The 18,526-nt window shown below is 36.0% G+C and overlaps 1 long non-coding RNA gene across 1 annotated transcript; it reads right to left on the bottom strand.

Moving 5' to 3' along the window:
• Positions 1 to 10,266: 10,266 nt before the first annotated feature.
• On the bottom strand, positions 10,267 to 18,163 carry LOC115411341 (uncharacterized). The gene is made up of 5 exons (XR_003934189.1): positions 17,888 to 18,163; positions 16,151 to 16,246; positions 15,802 to 15,903; positions 12,372 to 12,440; positions 10,267 to 10,675 (listed from the first exon to the last, which is right to left on the bottom strand). It is a non-coding gene; the product is annotated as an uncharacterized LOC115411341 (long non-coding RNA).
• Between the last annotated feature and the right edge of the window lie 363 nt (positions 18,164 to 18,526).

Below are 18,526 nucleotides of genomic sequence, written 5' to 3'. Positions count from 1 at the left end.
CTATGAAACTGGGTTTATTTTAGTATCTGTCACTTTTCCACCTTTTTAGACCCAATAATAAAAGGTAAACACGGGCATATTTCCCCCCAGGATGAACCTAAAGATGACCTCAGATAAATGCACAAAAATTATACATTATACATTATACATAAATAATTGTGCTCTGAGCCATCCCATAATTAATGAATTTTTAACAAAATATTGAATAGGTGTCAAACATGTGGCCCGGGGGCCAAATCCGGCCCACCAAAGGGTTCAATCCAGCCTGCAGGAAGAATTTGTACAATTGAAAAATTACACTGAAGATATTAACAATCAAAGCTGTTCAAATCATTTTAGGTCAGTTCAGTCTGAAGTGACTCAGACCAGTAAATACTATCAGAAGAACCTATAAATAATGACAACTGCAAATGTTTGTCTTTGTTTTACTATAAAAAAAAAAAAAAAAAGTTAAATTACACAAATATGTTTACATTTACAGACTAGCCTTTTATAAAAATGTGAATAACCTGAACAAATATGAACAACATGAAATGTCTTAATAGAAGTAAGTGACATTTTACTAATATTCTGTCTGTGATTAAATGTTTTGTGTATTTGTAGATCCACTGGGATCTGTACGTTGTGATGCAGATCTGTCTTGGTGGAGGTCTGCGCTCTCCCAGTGCTTTTCTAGTTTTAAATGTGATGAGATGTTTGGACTAGAAATGAGAAAAATGCACATGGTAACATTTAGATTTTTTCCAGTGTCTGCTGGATAACAGAGGCATCAAAGCCAGGGTCGGACGTTAAACGCATGTTGAGTTTCACTTTCGCTTCATGCCAGTAAAATACTATCATAATAACCCATAAATAAAGAAAACTACAAATTTCTCTCTTTGTTTTAGTGTAAAAAAGGTAAATTTACACAAATATTTACATTTACAGACTAACCTTTGACAAAAATATGTGAACCTGAAATGTCTTAAGAGAAGTATGCGAAATTTGAATAATATTCTGTCTGTGATTAAATATTTTGTGTAATTGTAGATCCACTGGGATCTGTAAGTTGTGATGCACATGTATAAGTGATAAACTAAGGCATAATATTGTTAAAATTGCACTTATTTTTCTTCAGAATTTTCAGGATGTTCATATTTGTTCATGTTATGTTAAGTACAGTTCGTAGATGTGAACTTTTTCATGATGGAATTTTACTTTTTTCACTTAAAAACAGAAAACTTTGGAGTTGACATTTTTCATAAGTTCTTATCCTGTTATTTATATTATTTTACTGGTCTGACCCACTTTAGCTCATATTAGGCTGCGTGTGGCCCCTGAACTAACATGAGTTTGACAACCCTGAAATACTGGATCCACAAATAGGACCCAAATATGGACATGAAATCTCTGTAGGTGTCAGTGCATTAGATGTGTAAACATGTGTAAATGCTCTTCTACAGACTCTAACTACAGACACTGTGTTCACTGTGTGGATCCCAGTGGTTTTTCTAATCCACACATGTGGGTTTGGCATCAGTCTCAGTCTCATTTCAGGTTTTGTATGTAACCCATTGTGTCCACTTGCGTTACATACAGATCCTGAACATTAAACACATAAATCTCTAATGATTTTGCAACAGCGGAGATTTTTGTGAAACACTCTGCCTTGAATAATTAAGTGAGTAAGTAATTTATTCGTCTATTTAACAAAACATGACATATACATACATACAGTTTGGATTTCTACATTAAACATGAGTGAAAAGGTGTAGGCAGAAGTAACAGCTTTATTTATGTCTACCCTGTTTGCAAAAAGGGAAGTTGCAGAAACAAAACAAGACAAGAAAAGCACTCGGAGAGCACAGACCTTCGCCGAGACAGATCTGCCCCCCCCCCCCCCCCCCCCCCCCCATGTTTGTTTGTTTGTTTGTTTGTTTGTTTGTTAGCAGGATAACTCAAAAAGTTCTGGACGGATTTTCATGAAATTTTCAGGAAATGTTGATACTGGCACAAGGAAGAAATGATTAAATTTTGGTGGTGATTGGGGGTGGGGGGGCCCCACCGATCAGCCTTGGCGGAGGTCTGTGCTGTCTTTTCTAGAAAAGCACTCGGAGAGCGAATGAATGAATGAACATTCAAAAGAAGTCAGTTATCAAAGAGTATCTCTTACGACAAACTCCGTAAATCTACTTCCTCATCATTTTTAGAGTCTCTTTCATTACATTTTATCGTGTTTAGTCACTTGGAAAACTCCCGTATTTGGTCCATAAGTTCAACATGCACATATGATTGGCTGACAGTTGTTGCTTATGTAAAACATGTCAGACATGCGTCAATCACTCCACGTGAGGTGAGTCGAAGAAAACACACATTTGAAAGTTCACTTAAGTTTAACAAGTGCATTGGACGCCCTGGTTTGACATCTGCACACTTAGGCTAGCACTCCTTCACCACAGAAAGTCCCTAAGTTCATAATGTAGTTTTTCTGTTCAGCTCACTTTACCTCTAAAACTTTCCAAAGCTGCAAAACAGGATGTTTTTCATAGAACTCAACCTTTTCATCACCGCTCAGCACACACAGGTGTGAGTTTCAACTTAACCACAAAAAATGTCCCCGTACACATACAAAATCTAAATCAGAATACTACTTAGATTTGCAAAATAAAACACTCATCAAGCAAAACAACTTACAATATTTCATTTCTTCTTTTCCTTTTTGGTTCATACGTTTTCTCTTTTGTTTTTTTGTATTGATCAGATGGTCATCTGACATTTTTTCTTCCAGCTCTTCTACAGGATAAGCCTCATGTCACGTATCGGTGTCCAAACAGAGGATTGGATCCCATCTGCTTGGTGTCGGACCACAGTCGTGTCCACTTCCCAGGTGGACGAAGGGAATACCGCTGAAATGTCCAAAACCTGCTCAGTGTCGTATTCCAGGAGGTAAATGCATGATCACACATCAGTCTATACAGAGATGTTCAGACGATGTGCTTTGTTTGGCAGAGTTAAATACCTGCATGTTCATAATTATTCTAAATCTGATAAAACCTGTTTGATCCAGGCTGAATATTCATCACATACTCCAACCAGCAGCAGTAGAACCAGGCTACATGGTCCCTATTTTTAGCCACAGATATAATTACGTACCTCAATCAAGGAAGCAGTTTATTCTGACATATTCTGAAAGGATTTAAATGCGTCAAATACCTCCATCCTTGTGCAAACTCTGATTACAGCCGGTCACAGTCTGAATATTCGAAGAGTATTTGGAGTATTTTATCAGATCCAGCACATGGACCGGACCGAACGACAACGGTCAGTTCAGCTGTTATGACCTTTGACCCCAGACTGGTGGTCTGGGTGGTCCTCTTGGTTCCAACCAAGTCATGGTCAGTCCCACAAGAATCAGAATCCAGAGAAGTCCACAACACTTCTGGATGTGGGGCAGTCTGAGGGTCCTGCACAGTGATCCAGACCCATGTGGTTCCATCAGGTCTAGATACATGCAGGTTCTGGATGTGGTCTGGTCCAAACCTGTTCATATCTGTATTTACTGAATATTTGAAGCTCTTCCTTCATTTTCTCCTCCGTCGTCCAACTCGTGGTCCTCGGCCCGTCTTTTGGTCTTCTGTCCTACATTGTTCCTGATCCGACTTTTCCTTGAATGTGGCGACTAGGGATGGGAATCGAGAACCAGTTCTTTTTGAGAACCGGATCCCAGTAGCTCGATTCCTTGGAATCGTTTGCCTGCCTGCTTAATGATTTTACTGATCGATTCTGCCTTCACTGCATATGCGCGATGACGTCACATGTACGCTGCATTCTTTTGGTCAGAACGTAGACAACATGGTGTTGAGGCAGAAACGGTCCAAACAGACCACACCAGGTCCAAACAGACCACACCAGGTCCAAACAGACCACACCAGGTCCAAACAGACCACACCAGGTCCACACAGACCACATCAGGTCTAAACAGACCACACCAGGTCCAAACAGACCACACCAGGTCCAAACAGACCACACCAGGTCCAAACAGACCACATCAGGTCTAAACAGACCACACCAGGTCCACACAGACCACATCAGGTCTAAACAGACCACACCAGGTCCAAACAGACCACACCAGGTCCAAACAGACCACACCAGGTCCAAACAGACCACACCAGGTCCACACAGACCACATCAGGTCCAAACAGACCACACCAGGTCCAAACAGACCACACCAGGTCTAAACAGACCACACCAGGTCCAAACAGACCACACCAGGTCCAAACAGACCACACCAGGTCCACACAGACCACATCAGGTCTAAACAGACCACACCAGGTCCAAACAGACCACACCAGGTCCAGTTGAACTCTGTCAGAGCTTCCATTTCTTCTAAAAGTGGAATCCCTCCAGTCTGTTCAAACATTTGTCCACATGTGATTCATTTGATTCTCTACTCAGCGGTTCTTGTGAATCCAGCAGCAGAGTGAACACCAGGCCGTCATCCGGTTCCTGTGCAGCCAACAAATGTCGTACCTCCTCAAATACAAGTTTCTGAAGGTGGGGGAAAGGAAATGAGGTGCACAACAACAGGAGACGAGCAGAGTCGAACCGGTTCCACGTAGTGGAAATGCAGCAACAGAGGAATTAGTAAAGAGTCTGGAGTTTCACTTTCACTGTACGTGCCCCCCCCCCAAACCGTCATCTGTTATTATTTGTTCATACTGTATATGTCCTATTTTCTGTGCAGATGGAAATATAACAGACAGTTAATGCAAACACACCTGTTTGTACTCTTTTATTCCCTCACCCAATGAGAATCGATAAGGAATCGGATCGATAAGCAAAATCGATACTGGAATCGGAATCGTTAAATTCTTATTGATTCCCACCCCTAGTGGCGTCTGGTTGTATTTATTTGTTCCTCAGATGTGGTTATTTTGCTTCTGGTGTCCGTACATCCAGCTTTGACTGAACATAGACTTTTTAAAATAAACTGTTCTCTGCTGATGCCGAAAATCAACAACAACAACAACAGACGTGAAATAATAAATGAGCTCAGCTGACGAGGCGTCTGTCCGCAGGCCGCCACCGTCACACGGCCTACTTCTACAACGCCAAAAAAAAAGACAAGAAAGGAAAAGAAAAGACAAATCCTAAAAAGAACAGGAAGAGGGAGAGAGAACGGAGAAATAAAGCAGAGCAAGAGTTGAATGTCAAGCCCACACTAATTGTTTCTATTTTAGAGAGCGGAGCTGCTTTCAGACTGATTTAAGGAGAGTCGGTGTAAAAGTGACCTAAAAACAAAGCAGAGAGCGGCTGACGCTCCCTGATAACACCCTCACCGATAAAACACACTCACACATGGAGATAAAAGCATGCATTTATACACAACACATCCCATATTCAGCCCCTGGTCAGAGTAAATGATCTACATCAGTTCAAGACGAGGAGCGGAGGACAGAGACAAAAGGACGAGTGGAAAAATCCAAAGGTCAACATGACACAGAAGAGGGACAAGATTCTGGAATATCCTGTAGTTATCAAATCTGAGGTCAATACTTAACATCTGTCTGTTTGATAGCACTGCTTCAGATATTAGACATCTGGAAGAAATGCCAGTGAATCTGCAAAATAGAAATTATACTGATTCAGGAATGATCGTTGGAACCGCACGGAAAATAACATAAATGTAAGACAAAAAAAAAAAAATAGAATAACAAGAGGAAAGCAAGATAAAGACACAAACATGAGGCAAAAATGAAACAGAAAATAAGACAGAAATATGAAACAAAAAGATGAAAACAAGGGAAAAAAACAGACTAAAGCAAAACAAAAATGACACAAATGAGGTGAAAATAAGACAAAAATAATTAGACAAAAGCAAAGGCGTGGAAGTGATCCGTTGAATAATGAGAAACTATTTACATAATTATGTTTTTGAAATGCAGTTTTTACTTTTTTTTTTTTTGTGGATCGGTGAACTGAATCACAATCTGTAAAAAATAAAATAAAATAAATAATAATAATAATAATAATAATAATAATAATAATAGCAATAATAATAATAATAATAATAATAATAATAGCAATAATAATAATAATAATAATAATAATAATAATAATAATAATAATAATAATAATAATAATAATGCGCTAAAAAGTTTTTTTTTCTGTTTTCAGGCTTTTTTTTAACTGAACTAAGCTGAACTACACTAAACTGAAATTATCTGCAGTCAAATAAACTAAACTCAACTCAAATAATAAATAATACTAAAATAAAATGATGATACATCAATATCTTAAGTGTTTTCTTTAAATATCTTATTTATTTAAAAGAACGGAAACTATTTATTAACGATCGAATAAAATCTTCTGAATAAATGCATAAATAAATGAATTTTAAATGAAAACAAATGAAGACTGACATTTGAAAAGTTGATTATTGAAGTTAAATGTTTTGTTCTTGTTGTTAGTGTAAATGAAAGGTGTTATTTGTCTAATGGTTCAGTCTGAATAAAAGACAGCTGTGGAGTATTTCCTCCACTGAGGACTGAGCCAGGCTGATGTTTGTGTGGAGTCACAGCTCCACCTGGTGGACTGGAGAGGTACTGCAGCAGCAGAGGCCCCACTGTGGAAGAAACCACAGCTGTCCATGTGGAGGTCATCGATGGGTGTATTTTAGCTCCAAATATAGTATAAACGTACGTGTGTGTGTGTGTGTGTGTGTGTGTGTGTGTGTGTGTGTGTGTGTGTGTGTGTGTGTGTGTGTGTGTATCCAGTGCATAGACAGATCCAGAGTCTGTTTGAATCACATGTTGGATGTGTTTGAGCGGCTCTGTCTACAACTAGACAGAAAGTGAACACAGACTTTCATACAGGATCTAAATGAGTGGAAAGAACCAAAAAGAAGAAGAACATGGACACACAATGGTCTAGTCCAGGGGTTCCCAAGTACCCCCAGGGGTGCTTGGAGGAAGCACGGGGGTACTTGAAATTTTGCTGAAAAAATACATTAAATAAGTTATCATGTACCAAACAGAAAATAAATAATGACAATTAATGCTGAAATATAAAACTTATAAATACAGTCATATAATAGTTTTATTGTGAATCATGTTGTTGAAGCTTTGATAACATTTAAAGAACATTTATATTTGATATGATTCAAAATGAGTATTGTTTGAGTCAGTAAGTAATTATTTTTTGTAGATGAAAGGTTCATTTATTAATTAATGACCAAAATGTTTCAGTTTATATGTACTTTATTTTATTTTATTTTATTTATTAATTAATCAATCAATCAATCAATCAATCAATTAATTGATAAATATATGTTGTTTGTTCACAAAGTTTTGAAAATATAAACAGACATCTTTGGCACAGGAACAAACATTGCCAAATTTTTTTGCCAAGTGAGAGTTGGGGGTACTTGGATTTTAAAAAAAGAAGTCTATTTCAGAAGGTACTCCACTGTAAAAAGTTAGAGATTCACTGATCTAGACAAACTAACATGTTTGAGCACATGAGAAATAGCTGAAAGTTTATTTCTGCAATTTTTAGGTAGAGATTTTAATCTTTTATTATTTTTGTTATTATTATTTTATTTAGATAAATTTAAATCTTCAGAAGTCACATATGGGCTTTCATTTGGTGCCATGACCTTTGACCTTAAGTGATCTTGAAAGGTCAAACAAATGTCAATTAATGTCTTTAAATATGCTGTTGGACTAAAGGACAATTGGCCCCATTTTTTTTTTTTTTTTTTTTTTTTTACACTATAATACACTGTTTTAAGCATTTCTTACCTATTCTATTCTATTCTATTCTATTCTATTCTATTCTATTCTATTCTATTCTATTCATAATAATTATAATTAATGGCCAAATATTGAAAGTTAATTTCTTCCTGAAAAAATGAGCAAAAGAAGAAAAAAAAGGCATTTACTGACACTTTTATTGAGGAAAGAAATCATAAGAAACAGAGAATCTTGGCCTGTTATAATGGTGGCACTTAAAGGGTTAACGAAAACAACCTTACAGATGTTTGACCAACACACTGTGAAACTTTATGGTTACATGTTTATTCATCCATCAACTAAATAATCAAACATCATCCAAACAAAATTAAAATCCAAATTAAATGTGTATGTTCTTTGAATATTTCAGGAAAAAACAACAAGGAAAATTTAGAAACAGTTACTGCTGAAAAAATGTAAAACGTACGTACGGCTTTTGAAGTAATTATGTAATTATTAAATTCAATATAAGAGACCGTCAAACTGTTGTAGTTTAGTTTTCTGTTCTGTTAGTCATTTTTAAAACTGCTTTTCAACATCACATCTGTAAGTTATTTTATTTTGAATTTATTTTATTTCTTAGATTTATAAAAACAAACATGCATATGTTGAGTTTTCAGTGCGTTGCCACAAACAGAGCAGTAATTTAGAACACTTCATGTGTAATAATTTCAGACCATTCAGGCTGTTAAACACAACATGTGTCCGTTCACTGTCTTCATTTTCAACTCAACAATCTATGATTCTGACGACTGACACCAACTTTAACTTCATTAAATTGAATTCTGATAGACATCTTTTCATTATATTAATTACATAATTAAGACAATCAGCCTCATAGAGTTGAGCCTTTTCTCTGAATTTAACGGCACGAAGAAGAAAATAACAAGGACATAATAACAATAACACCAACAAGTGGTTCCAGGCACAACAAACCCCGCCCCTCACATGTATTGAAGCTTATTTTGTCACCGATCCAGCTGATGTCATCATGTCTGTACAGGTGCTGATGTCAGCACAGACAAATTTCGGCCACTATAAGTAAATGGGAAAAAAAAGATTTAAAAAAATTCATAAAAAATGTTAACCTATTCCCAAAATATTAAATCACAACTATTCTGGGTCACTGGCAATCTATAAACCCAGTTTGGTGTGAATTCAACCACTAGTTTTGCTGCTAAAGTATTAACAAAAAAAAAAAAAAAAATACCCCTTACCTCCCCTTTGGGGGGGCGGGGTATTAATAACAACAACAAAAAGTAATTATAATAATAATAATTATTATTATTATTACTATGATATCAATAATATTTTTTTTGGTAATAGTCAATGGAGTAAATGTTAACAATCACTTCAGAGCTAAATAAAACTAAGTTATGGTTTGATAAAAATAAGCTGTCAATAAAACTGTGTAAAATGAAAATCATCATTTTTGGTAAATGTAAAACAAGTAATGAGGTAAAGGTACAAATAGAGGGTGTAGACATAGAAAGGGTGAATCAAAACAAGTTTCTTGGAGTGATAATTGATGCTAACATTTTCTGGAAACCTCACATAAAACATGCACAAAACAAACGATCCAGAAGCATCTGAGTCCTGACCAGAGCAAAGGGGACATTAGGTCAGAAATCACTTCAGATTCTGTAGAATTCATTGATCTGACCTTATTTAAGTGACTGTTTGGAGGTATGGGGAAATACATATACAAGTTCATTACAAAGACTTTTTAAATTGCAAAAAAGAGCAATAAGAGTATTTTTTTCACAGTGTTGGTTTTCATGGACACACAAATCCACTATTTTTACAATCTAAAACTGTAAAACTCATTGACCTTTTGGAGTTCAAAACTATTCAAATAATGTATAAAACAAAGAATAACTGACTGCCGGGCAATATTCAAGGAACGTTTTGTGAAATAGAGGGAGGCTATGATTTAAAGGGAAAGCTAAATTTAAAGATTCATAAAGTACCTACTACGTTAGAAAGTTTCTGTATCACCATCTGTGGAGTCAAACTGTGTGTGGAGTTAAAACAAATATCAAACATAATTCAGTTAAAAAAAAAAGAAAGGAAGAATTGATTCCTGAGAGGTCCAGTATTTAATAATGACAATGAGGCCTGTTTGTTTATGGATGATGTTGTATTAATGAATCTGCTGAAATTATTGAAGAAAACAGTTGAATAGTTGAGTGTGTTTGTATGACTGCACTGACATGAACAGACTGTTGTGTATAATTCAATTACTGCATTATGTATTTGCTGTGGTTCGATGCTAAAATTAGGAAAAATGTATTGTTTGATTGTTGTATTAAGTTAGTGATAAAGGTGTAAAAGCACTGAGGGGTTGGATTAAATAAGTTTAGACTTCTTCTTCCTGCTCCTTTTGCAAAATTCAGACTTGTATGTTCTGGAAGATAGATTCTGTTCATTTAAATCTTATTTTGTTTTTGTCTTAATTTGCTTCGTTTTGTTTTATTTTGTTTCTTTGCGTGTTCAAAATAAATAAATAAATACAAAATACAAATACAACAATAAAACATAACTGACGTGGAGGATCACATCTTTTTAAAAAAAAGCCTGAAATAATCAGAGATAATTTTACACATAGGGTTTTTTTAAATGGAAGCCTTTAAGAATCACAGAATATCTAATATGTGACTTTAAACTAACATATTTCCGCCTTATGTAAAAAAAACAAAAACAAAAAAAAACCCTTGTCTTTCCATCTTTTTTAGCTGTTCCCAATGATGTGACATCTGGTAAAAAAAACAAAAAAAACAAAAACGGAGCTAACGTGTACAAAGTTCCTGTTGTTTCCTCATAAGGTGAGTGTGCGTCGGGTTTTCCACCTGTACGTCTGCGTTCAGGATACAGAAGGTTTTCCATACGGAACATGAACAAACCTGGAGGAAGGTGAAGTAAACGTTAGCCTGATTATAAAATGGAAAGATGGAGATTGGTCAAATGCAAAAGCGTTACTTGAACCCATGAAGACCCAAACAGCAACCAAACCATCTACTGATCTAAACTGTTTAATACCTGCTCATCCACTAATCCTATCAATACATGGAAATAACTGGTGTAAAACACAGTTCTTCATCTTTTCATGGTCATCAGATATGACCCATTTGGACGTTCAGAGGCTCTGTAGTTACCATGGAAACACCATCATCTTCTCCAACACTGATTCACCAGTAAAACCCATGGAGTTGGATCAATGACAGTGGATGGACACACTGGGTTTATGTTCAGTTTATGAGAGATTTTACTGAAAAAGTCACTTTTTCTTCAGTTTTCTCTCTTTCTGATATAATAACCCTCAACTATAATCTGATCTTTTATGAACATCTACAGGATTAGTGAATTAAATACAGGAAAATACCTGATTTATACTGGAAAACAATGCAAAATATAGAGGACAAAATTATAATAAATGGTGATAAATCACTTAAGAAAGGTTAAACCTGTTAAACCCTGACCAAATTTTCAGGGGAAAACGCCTAAACAGACATACCCAAAGTAAATGAAGAATTACTTCACAATAATAAGGTTCATATGGACGTTCTTGGTGTCTGTGGACATTTACAGACCTCACAGAATCTATTCCCATTGTCTAAAATATTGTATCTATTACTATGCCTGAGTAAACTGTAACAAACTAAAAGAGAAATTGGTATTTTTTATCCTCGCCTGTTTTTTGTCGGCTGGATTGACGATGATATGCATCAATAAATTGTTCGTGTTGGAGATTTTTAATAGTGTATATTTCACCCCACAAAGATTAAAAATCATGTTTGAACATTAAAGTTTGCACTAAAATGCACTTTTGATGTACTTTTATTAACATTAAGGTCTAAACTTGAGCAAAAGTTGAAAAAAAACATTCATTGTCCTGATTTATTATATTTTTATAGTAGATGAATATTAATATTAATTTTTTCGGCCTGCGGGTGGGCTGACAGGGCTAAAGGAGTTAAGAAACAGAGAGAAAAATTCCCAAAAGTAAAACTGGGTCTTTATGGGTTAATGTATTTGTTCTTGCCTTAACAGAGAAGGTAATTTCTTCATTTGTAGACCATTAATGTGTTCTGTAAGTCATCACAAAGGGTGGAACTGACTGTGAACAGAGCTGGACGGGGGTCATTTACATGGAGGTAAATGAGGGAACATTCATTTCTACACTATATGAACATGTTGAATTCAGGTGTTTCTTTTTTTAACCGAACCATGACACCACGCAAAAACATAAAACAGACTCTACACCTGACTTTTCTGCCTCTGTCCATAATAATATACATTATATAGATTAAATGTACTCTAAAATTAATGTTTAGTATAGTATAATAGTATATATATATATTATATATAATATATATATTATATATATATATTATATATATATAATAGTATATTATATATATAATAGTATAGCAAACTATTACAGGATCGAAAACAAATTAAATTTAGCAAAAAAACATGTCTCTGAATGTCAGAGGTCACCAGAAATTTGTGATGTTAAAATGGGGTCATGAACATAAAAAGGTTGGAACCACTGGGTTAAAGCCGCTAACATCATCACTGATGCGTTTGTGGACTTACTGTGAAGCTTCGTGCCGTTGTCAGAAATCTGGGGGGTATCCTTTACTGCTCGTCCTCACACATACGAGTCTGAAATGACACATGAAGCTCAGAACATGTTTTGTTTGTTTTGATTATTCATTTATTTCAAATATTACAGGGCGGGGAAGCAAAATTTACAATATTTTGAGGCAGGGATTGAAAGACAGTGTATGACCAATTAGTTTATTAAAAGTCATGAGAATTTATTTGCCACATGTAAATGTCCATAATAGAAAATGTTTTTATTCTATGTGTCCTCCTTCTTTCTCAATAACTGCCTTCACACGCTTCCTGAAACTTGCGCAAGTGTTCCTCAAATATTGGGGTGACAACTTCTCCCATTCTTCTTTAATAGTATCTTCCAGACTTTCTGGTAATAGTTTTGCTCATAGTCATTCTCTTCTTTCCATTATAAACAGTCTTTATGGACACTCCAACTATTTTTGAAATCTCCTTTGGTGTGACGAGTGCATTCAGCAAATCACACACTCTTTGACGTTTGCTTTCCTGATTACTCATATGGGCAAAAGTTTGTGAAAAGGTATGGATAATAGTGTTAGGTATGATTATGACATCAGTATGTTTGGTTTCAAAACAATTGACATAGTGCCTGCTGAGAAAAAACAACTAAATGTTCATTGTAAATTTTGCTTCCCCACCCTGTACATTAAAATCAAACAACAAAAATGTATATAAAAGAAAGTCAAACATCCAAAAAGGAGTGGGATGAAGTTTAACTTATCACCCCCCCACACACACTCCGTCCTCCACCTACCCTAAGTCCTCTGTCAGATTTCATAAGTAATTCAAAACTCCTACACATGTGATGTCTAAATTCTGACTCTGCACAAAACACACAAGTGTTCAGAGAACGCGAACCTCCGCCAAGCACCCTGAACGCTGTGCATGTGTGGATCGACTACTTCTGTTTAAGTTCAACAGTTTCCAGGTTGTTCCATACAGCAGAAAAATTGTGGTCAAACATGGTAATAAATTGTTATAGGTTTTAAATTTTTGTTGAGTTCTAATTTTAAATGTGTGATAAATGGGATTTTCAGTGTTAAATGTAAATGTCCACAGAGTCCACATTCCACAGTGGATGTGGACAATTTAGTTCCAGATACAATATATTGTTCTAAGCTACAGGTGGATCAAATTGGAGGAGAATCAGAGTGGTTTTGAATTTTGTAGGAATTTTCAGAAATTGCTCAATGATGACAGATAGGAAAATTGTAGATGTTGTGACCTTGCTGTGACCTTGAACTTTGACCCAAAATGTAATGGGTTGGTCCCAGGGCCTAGGCCTATCTGTGGGGAAGATTTGGTAAAGATGGTTGGAACAGTTTTCCTGTAAAATTGCTAACAGTCAAATAAACACACAAACAAACAAACACACAAAGCAAAGTGATCACAGTACCCCCTGGTGGAGGTAATAATTGCTGTACATATCAAGGATAGAGTGTCCGTTTTGCAGCATTTCACATTAAAATAAACTCTCTCCTTCTCATAGCTGTGACAGTGCACATATGAAAACAAAAAAAAACTCTGTCCATTTCATAACAAAAACACACATATCAAACAAGAAAAGCACTCGGAGAGTGCAGACCTCCGCCAAGAGAGATCTGCCCCCCCCCCCCCCCATCACCACCAAAATTTAATCATTTCTTCCTTGTGCCAGTGTCAATATTTCCTGAAAATTTCATGAAAATTCGCCCATAATTTTTTGAGTTATCTTGCTAACAAACAAACAAACACACAAACAAACACACACACACACACACACACACACATGCACACAAAGCAAAGTGATCACAACACCTCCTGTCGTAGGTAAAAAACAAAACTAAACTCTGCCCCACATGGGATTTTTACATGAAGCTGCTGTACGAGGGGGCTTCCAAAAGTCTGTGGAAAAAGGACAGTTGGAAAAAAACATCTTTCTACTTTGGTAAGGTAACAGAGTATTTGTACTTTGCTACTTGACACGTCTGTACACTATATGGACAAAAGTATCGGGACACATTGAATTCAGGTGTTTCTTTTCTAATGTATTGGACACCCCCTTTTATTGTTCTTAGAAACTGAGTTGGATTGTAGATTAGCCTGTAGATAACCACTGTGTATGGAGTTCAACAGGGTCTAAAAGCAGCCGGACTGATTTAGAAACAAAGAGCCCAAAACTAAACTACTGGGTCCAAATTCAAATCCTTGTTGTTTTTTCAGTGTGTTCCAGTTCACTGTTGGTGTTCAACATCCTAAACCTCTTATTGATGTCCATTCTAGTCTCTTATTTAGTCCAAACCTGTCAAACTTCAGTTCCTCTCTTTGTCTTTTTCTGTTCTTCCACCTGTTTTGACCCTAGAACACACAGTAAAACAAACCCACTGAAGTAAAGGAACACAAACACAAACTCACAGCAGCTTTAATGAACCTGAAACAGACGCAGATTCACAGCAGAACCTTTACCTGGAATCAGGGCTCAGGGGTTAAAGGGTTAAGTGGGTGCTTCTCTGAAACTGGGTTTATTTTAGTATCTGTCACTTTTCCATCTTTTTAGACCCAATAATAAAGGTAAATGTAGACAGATTTCCCCCCAGGATGGACCTAATGATGACCTCAGATAAATACGAAAAAATTATACTCTTGCTCTGAGCCATCCATAATTAATTAATTTTTAATAAAATATTGGGTCCAAAAATAGGACCCAAATATGGACATTAAATCTCCCTAGGAGTCAGTGCATTAGATGTGAAAATGTGAGTGTATGCTCTTCTATACACTAAATAAAGACACTGTGTTAAATGTGTGGATCCTAGTGGTTTTTCTAATCCACACATGTGGGTTTTTCATCAATCTCAGTCTCATTCCGGGTTTTGTATGTAACCCATCGTGTCCACTTGCGTTACATGCAGAACCTGAACATTTAAACATAAATAAATCGCGAATGATTTTGCAGGTAGTCATTTCTGTGACACACTCTGCCTCAAATAATTTGTTCAATTCCCAAAATGCACCTGTGAGAGAATAATGAGATATTCAAATAAATAGTCATGCGTAATTTTAGTGTCCTTTGACCGTGTTACATGCAGATTTTTGTATTAAATATAATGTAAAATAATATAAAAATGTGCTTTATCTGAAAAATAGTTTCTCTTTTAGCACAGTAAATATTTATTTTTCAAATAGACCCAAACTTGCTTCATAACATTCGTCTACAGCTGGTTTGAATGTTTAGCCCCTCTGTCCTGTTTTTAGGACCAGTTTCATAGACGAACCCAAGTCCGTTTGTGTAAAACTAACCCATGTCCATTTAAACCATGTGCACTTTTTGAAGACCCCTCGTATGTCATCAGTGTTTCTTAAATCCCACTTATGACATCAGTCAGCTGCTGTGTGAAGATGGTCTCACTTTGCAAATGAAGGCTGGAAGTTAAAGTTGAAGTCCATCAGGTCTTCAGGGGGGTTGTGGTTCATCTGAGGGTGTACAGTGGTGTGAATCAGTTTGTCTTCACTGGAACAGAGAAGGAAACGATGCTGGATAAGGTTTATTCCAGTAGAACAGGAAAGTCCAGGTTCCACTGTCAGCCCAAAATGATCTTAAGTGAGTCAGAGCAGTAAAATAACAACAGAATAACCTACAAATAATGACAACAAAAGTTTTTATTTGACTTAGTGCAAAAAAAAAAAAAAAACAGGCCGTATGTTGTATGCAACACAACCAGCAACTCTTGCAGAATGAAACTGCGTGCGGTACGTACCGTGCAGGCTGGCGGTGGCAGCCGGTGTGAGGATGATTAGTCTGTTCAGTGTTTCTGGACCAGGTCCCATCATCAAATCCACCAGAGAGCCTCATTCTGAGAAAAAAAAAACAAAAAACTTGGAAATGAAACAAACAAAAAAAAAAGTGGTGTTAGGCACAACAAACCCCGCCCCTCGCACGTATTGTAGCTTATTTTGGCATCAGTTGCCTCTATATATGTGCCAAGTTTGAAGTAAACTGAAACAAAATTGATGTTTATGAAGATTTCTTTTTTGTTAGACAGAAGGAAAAAAAGTAAAATTTTTTTACCTTGACATGTTTTGGCAACACTTGCAGCCTTCCTCAGAAGGGTCATGTGATTGCAAATGTAACACTGTATCATTAACATCACATGACCCTTCTGAAGAAGGCTGCAGGTGTAGCCAAAATATGTCAAGGTAAAAAAAATTAACTTTTTTTCCTTCTGTCTGACAAAAAAGAAAAAGAAATCTTCATAAGTGCTAGTGGACAGGTTTTTTTTTTTTTTTTCATATTATCTCCATGCAGTGAGTAGTGACTAGTATTGGAGTGTTAAAATGTGAGAAAACATCAGATTAACAGCATTAAAAATGTTTTTATTTCATAGTTTCCACACAATATATCACTGTCTGATATTGCGTTTTAAATACATGTTTCTTTGCTTCTAAAATTAAACACGTGGTGTCCAGCTGAGTGGACATTCTTGTAACGCCATGAAAAATAGATTCATTAAAAAAATTCTATCACATTGTTTTTTCATGCCTGAAGAGGAATAAAAACTCACTCACTCACACTCAGAAAAAAAATCTTGACTAAGGTCCTCATAATTCACGTATGAAAGGGTTATATTATCCAAGAGGAGTTTATTTGAGTAATAAAGTAATTATTTTTTTGGTGATGAAAGGTTCATTGATTAATTAATGACCAATTAATGTATTTTTCATATCAGTTTTGGTTCAGCTTGTTTGTTTCTAAAATTATTGGTTGAATTCATACCAAACTGGGTTTATAGATTGCCAGTGACCTAAAATAGATCTGATTACATTTTGGTTAAAGTAGGCCAAAGTTAAAAATTTTTTATGAATTATTTAAATCTTTTTTTTCCCATTTACTTATAATGGGTGAAATTTCACATGTCTATAAAAACACCAATTTTGTTTCAATTTCCTTCAAACTTGGCACAAATATAGAGGCAGTTGATATGCTGACATCAGCTGGATCGATGACAAAATAAGATTCGATACGAGCAAGGGGAGGGGTTTGTTGTGCCTGGAACCACTTGGTTTTCTATGTTACAGTTGAATATATGTTGTTTGTTTACAAAGTTTTGAAAATACAGATGAAGCAGACCTTTGGCAGAGAAAAAAATTTACCCAATTTTTTTCAATCAAAAATGCTGAAGCGAGACTTGGGGGTACTCGGCTAAAAAAGCAGTATATCTCAGGGGTACTCCACTGTAAAAAGTTTGAGAACGGCTGTCATATGTAATTTTCACAGATGGATTTGTAATTTCTTTCAGCACTGATGTTGTCAAAACAAAAAAAAAGGATAATTCACCTCAAATGCATTGAAGCAAAAGATGGTCTTAAAAAAGGAAAGAGCAGAAAAAACAGGTATTTGTGTGAACATGTAGGAGTACAGGTAAAACACTGTCAGGTAAAATACTCAAGGAAAGCACAGATACACAACTACTGAGGTATTTGTACTCGTGACTCACCTGAAAACCTGAACACTTCCCTTCGCCTCCACATACAGCAGCTCCTATTTTTCCAAGTCTCGTCTTTGCAGATCAGTAATGAAGCGTCAGTCTACATGTCGATCTGATCCTGTTCTGAAAGTTGCGTGCAGGTAAAAAATCACTTTTTCTGCCTCGTATGTTTTTAGTCCCACTCTAAACTTTGCCCTCAATCTAAGAATAAACTCAGAGGACATTTATTTCCTTCTGACCTTGATGGCGTCACATGAACACACCTCCAAGTGACACAGTAACAGAGCAAAGTGAGATTAACATGTGGATTCAGAGCCAAGGCATTCTTTCCATCATGGAACTGTTTTATCATGTTTTAATGACACATTCATGTACGAACAGGAAAAAGCAGATTGTTGTTTACCAGAGATATTTAATCAGCATGCCAAATCTGAGTCTGCAGGCCAGAAAAGAGCTGCAAGGAATGCTGGGATGCATTACACACCCATGATCATATTTCCAACCCATAGGTACATAACTGTCGTAAATATAGTAAATGTCAGCAAAGTACAAGCTTTTTTTTTTAAATTATTAAATAAGTGCCTATATTGGAAACATCATGATGCAACAGTTTTTTCAGATGCAGTTTTTAAAAATTTTTATGGAATG

This window comes from Sphaeramia orbicularis, chromosome 20 (assembly GCF_902148855.1).
Source record: "Sphaeramia orbicularis chromosome 20, fSphaOr1.1, whole genome shotgun sequence".
NCBI classification, from domain to species: Eukaryota; Metazoa; Chordata; class Actinopteri; order Kurtiformes; family Apogonidae; genus Sphaeramia; species Sphaeramia orbicularis.
Note: the sequence above shows the minus strand (reverse complement) of the source record. Positions and strands in the feature narration are given on the sequence as shown.